Below are 17578 nucleotides of genomic sequence, written 5' to 3'. Positions count from 1 at the left end.
AATCAAAAAATTATATTTCATAGTCAAATATTTAGAGATTTTGAAGATTAAAGCTGAGCCATAAGACAAAAATGGGGTGAAAATCAATGAAGTACTTAATGTATAATACATTGCATTAGTTCTGATGGAGTGCTAACATCATATTCCTATAAGTGCCTTTATGCTCTGGCATTTCACATTCTGCAGCTAATCTGATGCTAAATTTTCACGCTGCCGCAGCAAGAAGTCTTTTCTTTGGATGACAGCAAACTGTTCTTGGTCTTTTCTACACTGAACGGTCCCATTAAATCTAGTAGTCAGGAGAAGTTGCTGTTCTTGCTGTTCAAACATGAACCTTCTCATACCATCCACACTAACAAGAACGTGTCTATTAGTTGCGACTCTCTGGTCACATTCATTTTCTATATTATTTTACATTTTGTTATAGGTTAGGTACGTTGACGTTTGTTGTTGTTGTTGTTGTTGTTGTTGTTGTTGTTGTTGTTGTTGTTGTTGTTGTTGTTGTTGTTGTTGTTGTTGTTGTTGTTGATGATGATGATACTTTTGGCAGCTCATGCTGGTTCAGCTGACAGTAATTAGTTTTTGTGGTTCAATTCTTGTGCATCACAGGTGTGATTTCAGCACCATTACATGGGAATTTACAATTAAAGCTTTAATTCTTTGCTTGTCTTTAACAAAGAAAGAATATAGAACCACAATTAATCGCCATCCTCCTTTTTGTGTTGATTCTATGATTCTATGAAAGTTTACTTCAAGAGCAAAGAAATTTATGTTAAATCCATATCCATCCAGCTTGGCATGATTAGAAAATATCCACTCATGTCAGAATTAGCTGTTGATGTATTATAGTGAGGTCACTTACTATTAATGTGTATAATTTCTTCAGCTGTTATTGTTTACTTGCTTTTTGATGATAGAAATCAGGCATCATTGGAATGTTTTATTAGATTATTTTGATTAAAGTATATTTCAATGTGCCTTTGTAAGAAATCTGGCTTCTGCTTGTAGGAACAGCAGCAGGAGCAATAATAAAATTAGGTTTTTGCTGTTCTCATGCTGTATTGTTCTTCTAATAACACCGGGCACAGCTCTACCTGTGTCCTCAGGGAACTACCTGGCACTCCTTCATCAATAACTTGGCTTTCTGGTAGAGTCTGCTCACTGAGTACAAAACTCTACAGCAACAAATTACATTTTTAATGAGCACAACCTCTTACTAATAGCTGTGCTAAATCAGTGTGTTGCACATCACTTATATCAGCAACTTTAAATTTTATGGCAATTAAAACAGAGCTCTGTGGTTATGTAATGCACCCTAGAGCAAGTGCCTCACTTATGGTGCAGCTTTCGCCCGAAGTCCAAAGCTATAATTCTGAGTTTAACCTTTTAGGTATCCATTCTCCATGTCTAGAATTAGTAATAATTAAAAGGTTCATGGCTCTTGATGGGAAGTCCTTTCATTTCCATAGGAAATCATGAAAATATATTTCAAAATGGCTGTAAGCAACATAATCAAAACTGAATGTGGTAAATTCCTAATTCTTTAGACATTCACTTTGATGGAAAAAAGGTGCAAAGACAATTTGTGTCGAGTCGTACATCATGAACTTTGTGGCTTTTGTAAGCATACTTTTTTTTTTTTTTTTTTTTCTTGATAATGTTTGGATATGCTAATTAAAGACTGAAAATGTTGCGCAATGCTAAAAAATGTCTGATTATTAGACTATTTCACAGGTAAGTAGGCTCATTAAGAGCTGATCATTTCTTGATGAAAGATAACGTCATTTTATAGTAAAGATAGGAGAAAATCTGTAAATAGTCTGATAAGAAAAACATAAAGTTCCTCAACACACAATGGCAATGGTAGAAGATTCCATCATATGTCAATGTTGAAACCTTTAAATGTCATTGTCCTACTACAGTTGCATTAATGTCAAGATAGAGAAGGCTAGTACAGACAGGTTGACTGATAGACCGTTCTTAGATGGACGTATGCAGAATAACGACTGTTGGTTTAATTTATAGCCCTCCGGTGTAGATATGCTGCACCTTTTCTGTGATCTTACCCTATAGCGCCCACTATTGCCCTGGCATGTACAGTACAGCATTTTTAACTTTTCTTTTTCGTGCAAAGAAAAACCTGCAATTTTAATGCAAACAGAGCCTAAAAATTTCTGTGGATTAGATGCTGTATCGTTAACTAGAGCATCATTTGACCCAACAGTGAGCAATTACCAAAAAGCAATATTTGACAAGTTATATGGAGGAACATGTTGGGGTTTTTTATGAGTGGTCTTAATTAAAGATCCCTCAAACCCATAATGTTTTCCTTCTAAGTCAAAAATTATGGATGTGTCCCCCGTGTGAAGCCACACAGATTTGAAAATGATCTGCACCACAGAAACGGTGCCAGCCCTTGGATGAGGCGTAATCATACTTGTTTATGCGAGCGCAGAGTTTGCAATTCTCCTGTTCATTAGGATGAAAAAACAGAATATACATCAACTTGACACAAACAGAAGTATTACAGTCAGGCATAATTAATCACTCACTGACACAATTTACGTCTGATCAACTATCCCAATTATAAAGAGTTTTATTATGAAATGCTTTTAAGATCTAAACCCTGCCAATGCAAAGCTCACGGCTTTAGGAAGAAGGCTTTTTCAAGAATATCACGAATAAAATGAAGCATAAAAACAAGACATCTCCCTAGTTTTCTGCAAAATTAGCATGATGTTAAAAACAAACCTTCACCCCTCTTCTCTGGTGGTTAACAGAGTATTAGTGGGTGAACTACATTATGCAGTTTGAAAGAGAATCATAATGACTGGATCCAAAGTTATGAGTTCATAAACAGAAATACAGCATGTAGCACAGAAAGCGCTATTGAAGATTTCTGTTTTCACAAGTTTGCCCATTGAAAATCAAGACAACGCGAGTCTTAAAGGACTTGAAGTAATGAACATCGCAGAATGAAGAGTTCATTATCCACGTCATTCTCCTTTTCTTTTCTTTTTTAACACTTTTGTGCCTGTTTTGAAGGAATACTTATTTAATGGTTGCTGTTGCTGCTGGATAGATAAGCGGGTTTGATAGATGCGTTTATGAGATGTGTCATGACATTGTACAAGTGTTTACTGAGGGATGCTGTCCTGGCACTGTGCATTCTTCAAGGGACGCAAATCAAGCTTCTATTGTGAGCTCGTCAGTCATTGCTATGCTTTGGCAAACTGCTGTGTTCTCACAGCGGCGTGCTGGCAATACTGTTCCTGTCATGTTAAAATAATAAAAGGAGGTCATAGACTTTTGTCTAAGGTATATATTCTTCTCAGAGGTATAAATGTATTTGCGCTAAAGAAATATTTTCCTAACTTTAAAGGCTGCTCATTTAAATCATCATCGTAATACGTACATGAAAATGTAATAAAAGGAAAAATTTTATCAGCAACTACATGTATACATACTGTAGATGGATGGATGGATGGATGGATGGATGGATGGATGGATGGATGGATGGATGAATGGATGGATATCAGAGGTCAAATACTCCTCCGGGTGCCTTCAACTGTGTTTAGTAAAGACAGATTTGCCATCTAGAAATGGTGATGTGTTGGGGGTGCATAAAATACAACACGAAAGGTTTATGTTTATTGCAGTATTTACATAAAAACAATTAAAATCCATTGTTGCTTCACCACATACTTTTATGATAACTGACAGTTTAAGCTGACTTTGTGCGGGTGATGCGAAAGCAGTAAAATGTCAGCTGTAACAGCGATAAAACTCTCGCCGGGACTGCAAGAGTTAGCTCATTTATATGGTTAAAAAACACCCCGAGTCCTTTGATGTCCCAGACAGGAACCTCCTACAATCGATTCTGGTCGTCTGAAAGAGACTCCATGCATCTGCATGCAAACGGTGTCAGATGCTGCTGAATGTCTGGTGCAAAGACCTTCAGTGTTACATAGCTGCAGTCTATATAGGCAAATTTAAAGTTGGATCTTAGTTTTATTACTAAAGGACTTAATGAGTCAAATTAAAGACTCTACCTTATCTTCCTTGTCTCAGAGCATCAGAAGCTATTTTGCTGAGGCAGTATCTCAGGGGCATGTCTTTTTTCTTTTTTTTTTTATGCAACCATTTCTGCACAAAATTAGCCAACATATAAACCGAGTAGGTAGGACCCACTGAGTCGCCTGAAAATGCATTCATCCCTATTTAGACCACACGTACTGTATTATCCTACATAATTAGAGACTGGCTGTTGTGTTCTTTAAAACTCACTGGATTAAAAACTATTTAAAAAAAAAAAAAGATTATTAGAGTGCAATATACTGTAGTTAGCCTGTACAGTCACACAGATTCCTCCTTTGGGGAATCTGTAGCAGGAATCAACCACACTGTCAGTGCATGTACTTGAAAGCCATTCAGCTCGAGGCACATGGCCACCGGCCCAGTTGGACCAATTCAATTTCTGTGCTCACAAATGTGTAAGTGCTGGTCCATTTGGCCGATTTATAGATGCATTTGAAGCTCAGAGGGCCTGTGTGCTTATAAATCACTGGATGCATAAACTAATGTTTGCTGTGCAGGGATATAGTACGCACCAGTGATGCTGATCATCCTACTTCATATTCTCACCTTATCAAAGATTCCTCCGCTGCATATTTTCAGTCACCTGTCTGCATGTGTGGCCCAAAATGGTACCAGTGGGAAATCCATATATGGTCACTGACTGTTAATAGAGGCTGAGATGATTGGAAGAAAATCCAAAAGAGCCAACAGCTCCACCCTCATAAGAGGAGTTTCAGGAATAAATGTTTTGACGTCAGTGAATTTCAAACTTCTTCAATAAGTAAAAAACAAAATGAAAAAAATTATAACAATTATTTTACCTCCTGGGGTTGAGTAATTATGTTGTTACTAATTGTTGCCTAAATGTAATCAGCAGAAAGAGCTGAATTCCCACACCCACATTCTCCTAACACGTAAAGACACACATGGGTGGACACAAATAGTGTGTACACACACAATCATGAAGATACACATATTTTTAGCCATTCCCTGTTGTATCCTCACTTCCAACAGCGCTTTCAACTCCAAGAGCTGGTGAGCGGGGAAAAGTGTTTCTTGGATGGATCCCAGATTTATACAATGGAGGAGATAAAATAGCGCTAGCTGGGCCAAACGTAGGGAGCTAATAGTGGAGCCATCAGAAAGGCTTGGACAAGGGAATTAGAGAGAGGTACTGATCAGCACTTATAGGCTTAGAGATAAAGTTTTGTAAAGTATTCTTTTGGAAAGTGCCTTTCAGTTAAGACTACAAATACGAATGCATGTTTTAAATTCCAGATGAGTGAACACTCACCTCAAGGGCCATTTATGTCACATGATCTTCGTTTAACTCACAGATTTTGTTCACTTTCAATTTCAAACTCTTTACAGTTTTTTTTTCTTTATCATGTTTTCCCCATCCTGTGAATCAATGCCTCATTTATAACTGACATAATAGAAGGAATGAAGTACAATAGGATAATGATATATGATTATCCAACTCGATTTGTTGTTTATCTTTTCAAAAGTTGAGCGTTCATTCATTCCAGCAAGAGAAAAAAAATTAATTAGGCTTTTATATGATGTGACATGAAATCTGAGGCTATTCCGCAATATTAAAGATGAGTTTTAAAATGCAAACATTTAATACTGGAGAATTACCACTGGATTTAGCGGATATGTTACAGGTGAAATTACATCAGATGTAAACCACTCTGCTATCTTCACCCCTCCTCTAAAGATGGTTATCTACTGTAAATCAATAGGGCCTCCTCACTATCGGCATGACGAGGAGCTGACTCAGCCTAATTACCTTCAGGTCAGGTTCTTAAATCAAGGGAACGAGAACAGATAAACTATGAGCACTTAAACCATCGCTGTCTTAGTGTTCGTGTCAAAATCGGAATTCGCAAATGAATTGTAAATTTATGGAAATGCAACAAGCATGAGAAGAGCTTCTTGCATTTTGGGTGACAAATTGAAAGCAGGGGAACACCCGAGAACTGTCTGCCTGAGTGCCAAGGACGACAGTTAATCTGTACACTGTCCCGGGCCTCTTAATTCCCACCGAAATGTGCCAGACATTCCCATCTCCTTCCTATTCCGCATGCTCCTTTTCCCTTATCTCTGTAATTTGGTGTGCACTGACAACGGGAAGTTTGACAGAGCTATTGACAGAAAGTATGCCACATTGAGCTAATAACTTCAAGATTTCAGACAATGAGGGGAACATTAAGGGAAACGTACAGTAGCCAGAACAGAAAAATACAGCAATTAAAGACTGAGAGCTCTCTGCAGGGGCCTTTTTTTGTTTTATTATTTTTCTCTATATGTCCACTCCCCTATACTATATAAGCCACCAGTTTATTATGGATTTAGCCCTGTACCTTCTTTCACCTTATTTTATCCATGGAGAGAATATAAAACAATACATTTTAGAAAAAACAGTGCCTTAAGGCAGGTTATTGCTAGTTAGAGCAATAACCTGCTGACAATAAGCTGTAAAAAAAAATTAGCCCAAATATAGTTTTGTCACTTAAAACAATATGCTAAAACCAGTAGCTTAGACACAAATCCTGACCTAGACTAACAATAAATGAATATATAAAAATTATTCTGCCTACCATCATCTCTAAAGCTTACTAAGTGGCATGTTATATCTTTTTCATTTTTGTTTCTGTACCAGCTGAACTGTAAAACAAATTTTTCTATTTCAGACAGTGACCGTTTACAGTAAAATGACAAATTGCATGTGGTAGTTTCAATTTGCAACACATCTTTTGAAATTAAAAAAAATAAACGTGTCAGGAAAAGAATAAAGCACATAAGCAACAGACAGTAGTCCTACTGACATGGCACTAATTGTACAAAAAGCCATTATAATGACAGGCGTAAGCTTAGTTTAGCTACATGGCTGCTTGTGCTGCAACACTTTTACATTTTTACAAATCTTTTTTCTGTACTTTGACAGACATGATTTTGCAGGGAAATATTTTACTCACAGTTGAGTAACCTCTGCTTTGTGTTCTTATTTAGACTAACATGTAGTTTACAACGAGGCGTATCGTGTCATATGTTGAATACAGTAGGAGCTACTCTGCTGAACATTATTTACAATCTGGTGTAAGGGACCAACCTTGAGTCATAATTGGTCCCTGCCAGAGCCCAGTTCTCATTTATCCATTAATCCTCTTAAATTAATTCTCTTTCATTTACCTTGGTTAGAAGAAATCAATAGCACGGGTTCCACTTAATTTGACAAATGGTCTTTTGCTCAATCCCTTGATGCTGTGTATGCAAGAATGTGTGTGTGTGTGTGTGTGTGTGTGTGCGTGCGTGCGTGCGTGCGTGCGTGCGTGCGTGCGTGCGTGTGTGTGTGTGCGTGTTTCGACAGCACAGATGTTGTGGAAATTAAAAAAATGATTTTTAAAAATGAAATTAAATTGTGTTTTTGGAAGATTTGGGGTGGAAATCTTACTGGTTAGAGATTGTAATTGGTTTTATTAAACTCTAGTACGTGTTTTCCATGAACTGTCAACTGTGGAAACCCGTTTGTTCCTCTGTGTGGTGGATTCTGACACATCCCACTAGAACATATTCCTTTTCACCACAGAGGACCCTGATCCTTTGAGCTTTGTCTCTTCCCTAACATTTATACATTTTTTTTTGAAGCTTCAAAGTTAGTCCCAGAGGTTTCAATTAGAAAAGTGTGGTGCATCTAAGTGTATTCACTTTAATAGTAGAGAGTGATCTCCTGAGTGTTGTTGAAGGGTATTGCTGGAAGTGTTGCTCTGTCTCTAACTCGGGTTAATTGGGTTTCTTTCAGCTTCAGCCAGGAATAGTAGAATGAAAAAAAGGACAAGAAACTTCTTTTATTATGTGCTTTAACCTCATGTTTTTATTCTGATTCACAAACTGATAAAAGCTACTACTGTTATAATTTTTAAGTCGAACCACAAAGATATCAATGATATATAACTGCAGTTCTTAAAATAAAAAAACATCACAATCATTTTAATTAAATATTTGAGTGTTCTTGAATATTGTTTGGGTTTGATTTTTTTTTTTATTTAGGGGAGGGGGCAGACTTTTGGATCAATTACAGGAAGCTGGAGTCACACTTGGGGACAGGAGAAGATGGACTGGTTTATTTGACATGGTTCAATGAAGAAATCAAAAGTTAATTGGGAGGGGGAAAAAACAGCATTGTGGGAAATCTGTCATAGTCCCAGTTCCAGTTTTCCCTCCTGTCGTCTGTATCCTGGGTTCACTCCCACTCAATCCTCTCATTCCAGTCACCTGTGTTGCTACAGCCACCTGCTTCCCATCTCTAATCGGGCTCCATCTACTTAAACTCGGCTCGGACTTCATTGTCTTCCTGAGATGTTGTTGGTTTCTTACCTGTTCTTCAAAAACCTGTTGTAGCAATTTTTTTTTTTAATCAAACCATGAATGTGGAGTCTACATAGTGGATTTCTGTTCTGGTGTTCTGCATGTTGGTCCTGACTTCACCCATAACTCAATCATCAGTTGTAGTTAGTTTTTTAATTATGTTAGGATTATGTCAAATTCTATTTGGACGCCAAATACAAGTTTTACTATGTTCAAATGTTTTCATGCTGGGAATTGGCCTATTAAAAATAGTATTCATAAATGAAGGCTGTGGAAAAAGATAAATCCACATAAGTGCCTTAAGACTGCATGAAGCTGCTGAATAGCCTTTGTTAATTATCAGGTCTCGCCATCCTGCTGATGGCATTGAAAGTGGAATATGAATATGACATTGGTTCGCTCATGGTAGGGCAACTTCATTAAGAGCACACGGCCATTTTTGATGATGGAGTAGCAAATAAACTGTCCCAAATGGCTCCCATTTCCCTCACCTCCTCCTTCCCCCCTCCTGTTTTCATCCCTCTCTCATCATATTTCTTGTTTACGAAGCAAGTGAGGAGAGGACAAGATCTACGTACGTGTAGTCTCAAGGACGGGGATATAAAAAAAAACATGCAACAGGTCTAACCTTAGGCGCTGTGGTTTTAACATTAAAGCAATGCCCCTGTTTACTGTTGGAGTAAAAACACGATTCCAGAATTGAATTTGATTGTTTAAAAATCGTGGTGACTTTGTAAAAGGTCAGCTTTAGTCTAACCTTTGGGACCTCACCGACGTTTGGAACCAACAGGATAAAATGCGCTTTTATTTCTTTTGAAGTGGTCTGAAATAAGATTAAAAGAGTTTGCATCCATTTGGCGTTAAGTGGATCTCCTGGTGGCATTGAGGCTATAGCAGTGATGGAGGAATACAAATCCTTCGCTTAATTAAAAGTAGACATTGTCTCGTGGGATACTGCTCTAGTGTAAATGTCCTCCGAGGAATCGTTAAGGCTTACGTCTGAAATCTACCACACAAAACTAATTTCCTGCTACAGAAAACATTATTTGAGGCTCCTGTTCAGCCTTTTTTAAGTCCTGCAATCTGTTGTTCCACACATATTTCTCTGAATTACGATACAATTTAACCCTAAATGTAATAATACGTTATATTTATTAAGGGGCAGGCTATTAAGTGGGGGGTTGCCACATTAGGGGATGATAACATGCGGTCAACATAACTTGTTGCATTTAATTAGCAAGTAAATGAATATTGTTGTATGTATATAAGATGTCACAGTAGATACTGAAGCTGCCTTGTTCCCCTCCATGCGTTTTGTCCTTGTAGCGCACCGGAATGCTATTTAAACCTCACACGCAGTTAGTTTGTTGGGTTAAATAAAGGCAGAATGTAGAGATGGATGTTGTGGATCCCTGTACAAAAAAGCAACTTATTATCACGTTGTATAATAAAGCAATAATCATAAAACTTTATTTATATAGTTCAGTTCAGTCGTTTATTATCCCAGATGGGAAACTTGGCTTCAAGACATGAGCACAAGATAAAAGAATAACAACACAAGAAACAATACAAGTACAGAAGAGATCCTCCCACCTCCAGTAAGATAAACAACAGCAATAACGCAATACAATACAGACAAAGACACGAACAATTTCTAACATTATAAAACGATTAATGTACATTTATACAGTGTTAATTCATGTGTGCACTTCAGATTTATTGGTCAGCAAACAGATTACATTTTGCTCCTGCTGCACTTTAATCAAGGTTAAGTCTTATCTCTTAAAAAGAGATAGAAACTTGTCTTCACAGACCAACATGGACACAGTCTTGTGAAGAACATGCTGGTCAAGAATAGCCACTTTCATCCTTGAGGACCAAGTTTTCCAAGCAATAATTTGAAAAAGTAAATACAATTCTCTGAGCGGTTTAGAGAATAGTAGTACCATCTTTCAATCTACTTTAAAAGCAAAAGAGATACCATCCCTTCGTGTACATTGAATCTTAATTCAAATTATTATCAATTATTGAACCAAAATATTAACGGCAGTCCACAGTTTAATTTAGATATCAGATGTGTTCATGAGAACAAGGGACAAACACCAGCTGCAAACTATCTTCTTCATAAACATACCCAGTAAGAGATAAGGGAAATGTTCCCATAAAACATATTTATTATGCAGCTTTAAGCTTGTTTGCAGATAAAAAAAAATAAAAAATTGTTAAAACATAAGGACATTATTAACAAGTATTCAGATTAAACATCTAATATTTCTGTGAATTCCATGCACTGCAATGGCATTGTTTTATCACCACTGGAATGGTTTCGGTGGTGTAAAAAGGGACAAAACTTAGAAGAAATGATCATTTCTGTGGTTTATCCGAACCAGACCCCTGCAGCACGGGGGTGTAACTGCTGTACAGGAATCCACAGCTTCCCACACAGAACAGAAGTTGAGAAACAATAAATGGCAGAACAGTGCCAGAGACTTCCTGTGGTGCAATAAAACCGCATGAGCAGAGCTGAACACTGACAATAAAAAATAGAATCGATGGGTGTGCTTCACGTTTCCCATCCCATTGACAGATTATTTCATGGATCACAGCAAACAAAACGGAGATTCATTCAACAGAGGGAGTGTCTCAGCTCTCATTTCTGCAATATGCTTTTTTGATTATGTTAAATCTGAGGCTGTTTAAGCTTTTGTCAGGAGTGGAATTAAACAGACAGCAAAGGCATGGGAACGTTCCAGTGTGACATACCGCAGACGCCAAAAAAGAGACAGGGCAGACAGGGAGAGTCACATAATCTAAGTCATTATCAGACGTAAATGAACGGAAAGTGCAACCATCTCAAACGAACAAAGTGATTTCACAGATCACTGATGCCCTTTTCTGGAGATGGCAAATTAATGGCTGCACTATATATTTTTTCCTGTGCTTTCCAGGCCCTCCTGAGTGCAATAACACTGAGTGTAAGGGCTTGCCATCAAAGAGGTGAATCGTTTTCTGCCCTGGACACAGAGTAAAGTGAATTGGGGAATTGATAATGGGATTCGTTTAATTGTTAATTAACATAATCGTGTTAATAGGATTCTGTTAATTTAAGATTTATTTCCTTATTGATTAATTTATTCTTTTTGCTGTGTATGTGTGAAATGATGTTAGATAATTACCAGCGGCCTTTAATATGCCAAGAATGGAATCTGCAGCGTGTCATTAATCAAGCTGACGATCGCGAAAGAGGATGCAGATTTACGTTACGCTCCTAGTTTCAGAGTTGCTTGCAAGTCTTATTATCATAGGCATTCTATCATGCACTGTTTAGAATCTAGGCATTCAAAGCAACTGCTGAATAATCATCCCTGCTTAATTTGTTAGCACACAGGATTAGCATTTAGTAGCTTTTTCTAAACAGGTGATTGTAATGCAACACAAAATCATGTGTCAGGTGTAACGGCTCCTAGAGAGGCCCATGTTTAATGTCCTGCATGCAAGTACAAACCAAGTGCTGCAGTGACAGAACAGAAATGAGTGTTACACCCAGGAAAGCTTCAGCGAGTGGGGGAAGAGGGGAGAGTCGAGATATCGGGGGAAAGCACGCCAACAAATCAACGGCATCGATCGGGTTGACAAAACACTCAGCGCAGTTTGAATCATATCATGAGCAGGCATGGACAAGGCCAATAAGCAAAAAAAAAAAAGTCTGAAAGTAAGTTACCTCATTTTGCTGCAAAGCTAGATTCAAGTTAAAGTTAGATGACAGTCATGTTGCCGTGGCGAATGCAGCCAGTATCAAGTTAGCTTTGTTATGGCATTTATAGTGATATACAGCTAATTTAGGCTGAGAATCTAGGGAGACTTTACAGCCGAATGTCTCCAACATGAAACCTTGACATGATCATTGTGTTCTAGCTCATCCTGTGAGTGCTGCTCTGTAATCTGTTGCATATCATAACTCACTTAACAAAATTCCTTTTCTCATCTTAAACTCCAGACAATGGTAATTTTTGCCACAACAGGATTTAGCTCATCAAGGTACAAGAAACAGCTCTAGCTCTATCCAAAAGTAGAACCTAGCAACTACTCTAAAAAAGTCATAATTCATGATTATTTGTTTTACCATTACCAGCAGAATTGTTTCTAGCATCCACAAATACTTCCTGTTTTTCTGTTTCAATGACTTCGCCCATGTAGCTGCTGCTCATTTCCAAGTGCCCATCTGTGCCGTAGAGAGACCAGAACTGGTCCACCAAAGACCGTCATTGAAATTACAATCCTTTTCTTCTGTTCGCAGTCTCTTTAGTGTGTTTTTGTTCAAATTTGTGGTCTATATCCACAGTACATTAAACACAATTTACACCACACACAGTGACATCAGTCAGAGCAGCCTGAAAGTCATGAATTCACTTGTGCGTGAAGAACCTTCCAGGCTCTTCTGGACTTTTAAAGATTTTACTCAGATAGATGGATAGACAGATTTGAACCTTTTCTACACAAACATTTGTGCATATATTTTTAAAACATGTGTGAACCTACTAATAGTAAGCACCTTCATTTTTTCCCCACTGACATTTAGATGGGTTTAATGTTTCTTCTCATTTGTCAGTCTTTCCTTTGAACTAATTTACAGAACTTGAAAAAGAATGAGGATTAAGGATGTCTGAGACATGTGATCCATCGCAACCAAAAGTCCCTCATCTAGAGAAGGAAGGCCAATTGAACCAAATTTGTTCCGCAAGGCTATCCCTGAACAGAAGCCGTCTATATCGCAATCACTTTGTCATTATTCTACCCCTTAGTATCTCATTCTCCACCTATCCAATCACAGCCTGTCTCAATATCCCATTAGCCAATCATTTGTAAGCTGTCAAATGAATTAAAATCTCTCACTCTCTCACTCTCTCACTCTCTCAGTCTCTCTCTGCTGTCACTCCACTAAGTGCAACCAACCTCAACATCTAAACATCTCCAATCAAGAGTTTCTCTCATGAAGTCGTCTAGTTCCATCCTTCACCATCACCAGTGTCTCGGTTCTGGGGAGACATCGTCTACACTTCTCAATTGGACTGCTTCTCTTGGCGATCTACTAAATGCCAAAGACTATCTGTTCACAATAGATGTAACATTACTTCTCACCCATTACTTCTGTCATTCTATTGTTGTTCTTTTGGGTTTCTCCTGATTGAATAAGAAGCCAGAAAAAGGCAAAGTCGATGAGAAAAGTGGATCTTTAAAGGAAAATCTTTCCCAGAGACTTTATGCGGGCTGAGAGAGGACATTTACCCAAATGGGCTTATTCTATTAATAACCAAGAGAAGATGAGAAAGGGCTTCATTCACACCAAAGATCAATGCAAACACATGTCTGCATTTTCTATTATTATTGATCTTTCAGCACCACTACTCCAAACGTGTTGCAACTTCAGGTTCAAAGCAACACGGATGTGAATTCAAGGTCAGGAGTGCAGCCTCTACCTGTATAAATAAGCCTGGGAGTTGGTCCAAGTGTGGCAAACAACACATTTCAAAGGGCTGTTGTTCAGTGACACCCGTTTGATCGTACCTCTGCTGCAGATGCAGCTACAATATGTCAGCAAGGCGAGAGAAAAACCCACCCGAAGCACACTGTACACATTCTGAACATTTCGAGGGATTCACATGTGGATGATTCGAGAACGTAGAGACTGTCTCCGAACACAATAGGACACAATTTAGTGATCAAAGATGTAGACTTAATAAAGATTAATGTCTTTACTGCAGCACAAGGATGTCAGGGCAGTATGACAGGCAGATGAGAGACGTGGAAACTTTGAAGGAAAAACAGTTTGACCAGTTGAAATGTTATGATTGTTCTTGCGTCAGATCTCTCGCCAAAGAATTCTAGCAGCGTCGCTGATGACCTGGGGCTATCGGCTTTCTTTGGTACGATATCTTTGATATTCGGCTGCCGCAGTTGAACTTTTGTCAGCACTCCCATGTCAAACTGTCAGAATCTTGAGCTGATCTCATGAGTGGTAAGGGAATACTGCATTTCTGGTCACATTTTTTTGTCAGTGACAGCAAGCTTTTCTTTTTTTTTTCACTTATACACAACACAACATAACACAGGTTTGTTAACATATTATCTCAGATGTGTAACACATTCTATCCTCCTGAGCTCAGGCGTTAATGTTCTGACAAAAGAAAAAAAATAGATCACAAAACACATTATTCAATAAACACTGCAGTTTTTTTGTGATAAAAGTTAGATTTTTCAACAATTCAGTCCCGTCGTGATTAATTCTCTGAAACTTGTTTGAAATTTTGCCCGAGGATCTAGAAATTACTTTAATCCTCTTTCTTAAACCTCTTTGAAAAGCAACAACAAAGGAACTGATTTGCAGCCACCGCAATGCGATCCTTCTAATCAACAAGAGATTCCAGTAAATTTCTTGGCCCTTTGACAGCATCCAAACATGTCTTTCCTCAGGATGGGGCAACAAAGTGCTGCGGTTCCATCAAAATTTGACCAGTCGGAGCACAGCCACAATTATTTCAGACAGGTTTAACATCATAATAACAGCAAGTGTGAGATTTCTGCGAGCTGCTATTCATGTCCTACACCCACTGCAATCCACATTTATTTTAGTGTCATCTAAGAACCGGTACTTCTACACTCTGCTGGAAATGATCGGATTAGACGTGCACGCGTTATCTTCAGTCTGCTAAAATTTCAGCGTAATTATTCACATTGAAAAGACGATCCAAGAATAAAGTCTACATGCCATCGAAGGTGCCCTTATCACCTTATGCAAACCAGCTTGAGCTGCAGAACTGGGACTTCTGCCAAGTGGCCCCCACCACTCAACCACCCCAAATGAGAAAAAAAGAAAGGTTTTAGCCATCCTCACAATTAGGAGAAGACACTGAGCCGGGTTTGACTGGATGGCCTGACATTATTAGCTCAGAGTAATTACATTTTCATTATTCTTCCCCAACATCAAAATGATTTTTTGCAGTTTTCTGTCAGTGTGGCTAGAGCGTTCACTGCTCTGACTGGTGGAGATACCAGGAAGCCTAGTGTGAGGCTATGAAGACATACTGACCGGAAAAAAGGGGGAGAGGGGTGACAGAGGCATAGAGAAATAGAGACTGTCCTAAGCCCCTGTCACAGACTGCAAAGAGCTGTCATAGTCACAGTAGGGCTGTAAGAGTTTGGGACTTGGAGGCTGAACTGTTGAGAGAAGACTCGAATGCAGAAAGAAAAACGTGTTACAGCCTATACAGCTTTCTTTTTTTTTTTAATTGTTTAAATAATAAAAAAGAGGACTTTTTTATGTGAAATCTCATCAGGAAGAAACCTGCATCACCCTCATTCTTTTTCACTACCTAAATCTGTATTATTATTTTAGTAATATTTTATGTTTTTGGATGCATTTTTATGAAGCCCCAGGAGAGATGTGGAGTGAGAAAAAAAAACACTAAAGGTGTGTGCATATTAATAAATTGCACATGCAGGTTGCTAATTTTTGCAGAACAAAAAAAAAACAATATAATAAACCATATGTATAGAACAGTTATTTTTATACCTGAGTCCATATGTTGAAAATGTTCTATAATTCATCTCTTCATTCTTGTAGCAGAAAAACCTTTTTTTCCAGACAGCAACATTGCTATAAACCTGGTATATCTGACAAAAACAAACAAGCCCAGAGCAGGAACATATGTACTGTAAAATGCACTGCAGTCTCTCTGGGACTGTAGAGGCTCTAGCTGATCTGTCAGTGCAGCAGTCAGCTGGCTGAGAAGCCACCTAAAATAAACACAACTTCTCTCCTCACAACTCTGGTAAAAGCTCATATCTCTTTATTAATTCAGCTGCATTTACTGCATGTTTGGATGACTTCAGGTTCAGGATAAATAAATTAAAAGCTGCTACAACTGGAACTCCATGCATTTATGCCTGTAGTGATGTAGGCTGAAAGTCCTTCAGTATATCCCTTATTTATATGTATGTAAATCATTTTTTTAAATTAATACATCAGCCATCCATAACATCTACCACTACACAAGAGGCTAAGGCTTCATGTTGAATAAGTAAACTAATTTTACTAAAGATGCCATTTAAAAGCTGTTTTATATATGTGGCCGTCTTTCTAGTTGACTTCTGTGGACTAACACGTTTGTAGATCCCAAAATATAGGCACAATATAACACCAGAAACCTTACATATCCCTGAACAAATCAGTCAACGGTGGTCAGACAAAGGGATGGTGGTGTCCTTTCTTTCAGAGAGGCGAAGTGGATGGGAAAAAAAATAGAGACAGCAAAGTGAAGGTTAGCTCGACCAGTGTCAGCGTTATTCAGTGTCTGGAAAATCACATCCAAGTTCCTCAGGGGCAAACTGGTGCCTTTACTTTACTATTCAACAAAAAGGTGGACTTTCAGTGAAGGCCTTTTGTAATGCATTCATGCACAACACTGTTGGTCCACACCCATAAAAACATTTCCTTTCATTTGATCTCTTCAATTTTTTTATCCAAAGGCAACAGCTTTGGAGGGCTTGAGTTTCAATATAGAGTAAATGTATGTAAAAGCAAATAGATATACATGCATGTTCATCTTGTTTCATTTAAAAGCATTTACTTTCAAACGGCAGTGGCATAACCCCCTTGCAATTCATAAAGTCTACTTTCACCAGATTATAATCATTTTCAGAATAATATCAGAAGAATATTTATGAAGTAAATCCCTACTGTGGCTCAGAGCTTTTCAACAAATTAGTGCGCTGGTGGTTTTGTTTTCTGTGTCGTAGAAATCCTTCTTGTTATTCACCTCAGCCTCCGCTTCACTTGACCTGCTGTCTCTCTGGTTCACTGTGACTTGGCTAAATTAGTCAAGAAGAAGGAAAAAAAACAATGGAACTGGGATCCCAGCTGGATTACGATGTGGATAGTCATCTGTAGCTCATAGTGCATTTCAAAGCCGAACTTTTTTCTTTTGATGTCTGCAGTCTGTTATTTTACTTAAATGTGTTGCTCAAAACTTTCCCACAAAAGTGCTGCATCTCTTCGACTAATTATATTGTCTAAAAAATGTGGCTTTCTATTTTTTCTGCAAGAGGTAAAAGTATTGAATTTCATCTGATA

The sequence above is a fragment of the Antennarius striatus genome, chromosome 16 (assembly GCF_040054535.1).
Source record: "Antennarius striatus isolate MH-2024 chromosome 16, ASM4005453v1, whole genome shotgun sequence".
Classification (NCBI taxonomy): Eukaryota; Metazoa; Chordata; class Actinopteri; order Lophiiformes; family Antennariidae; genus Antennarius; species Antennarius striatus.
Note: the sequence above shows the minus strand (reverse complement) of the source record.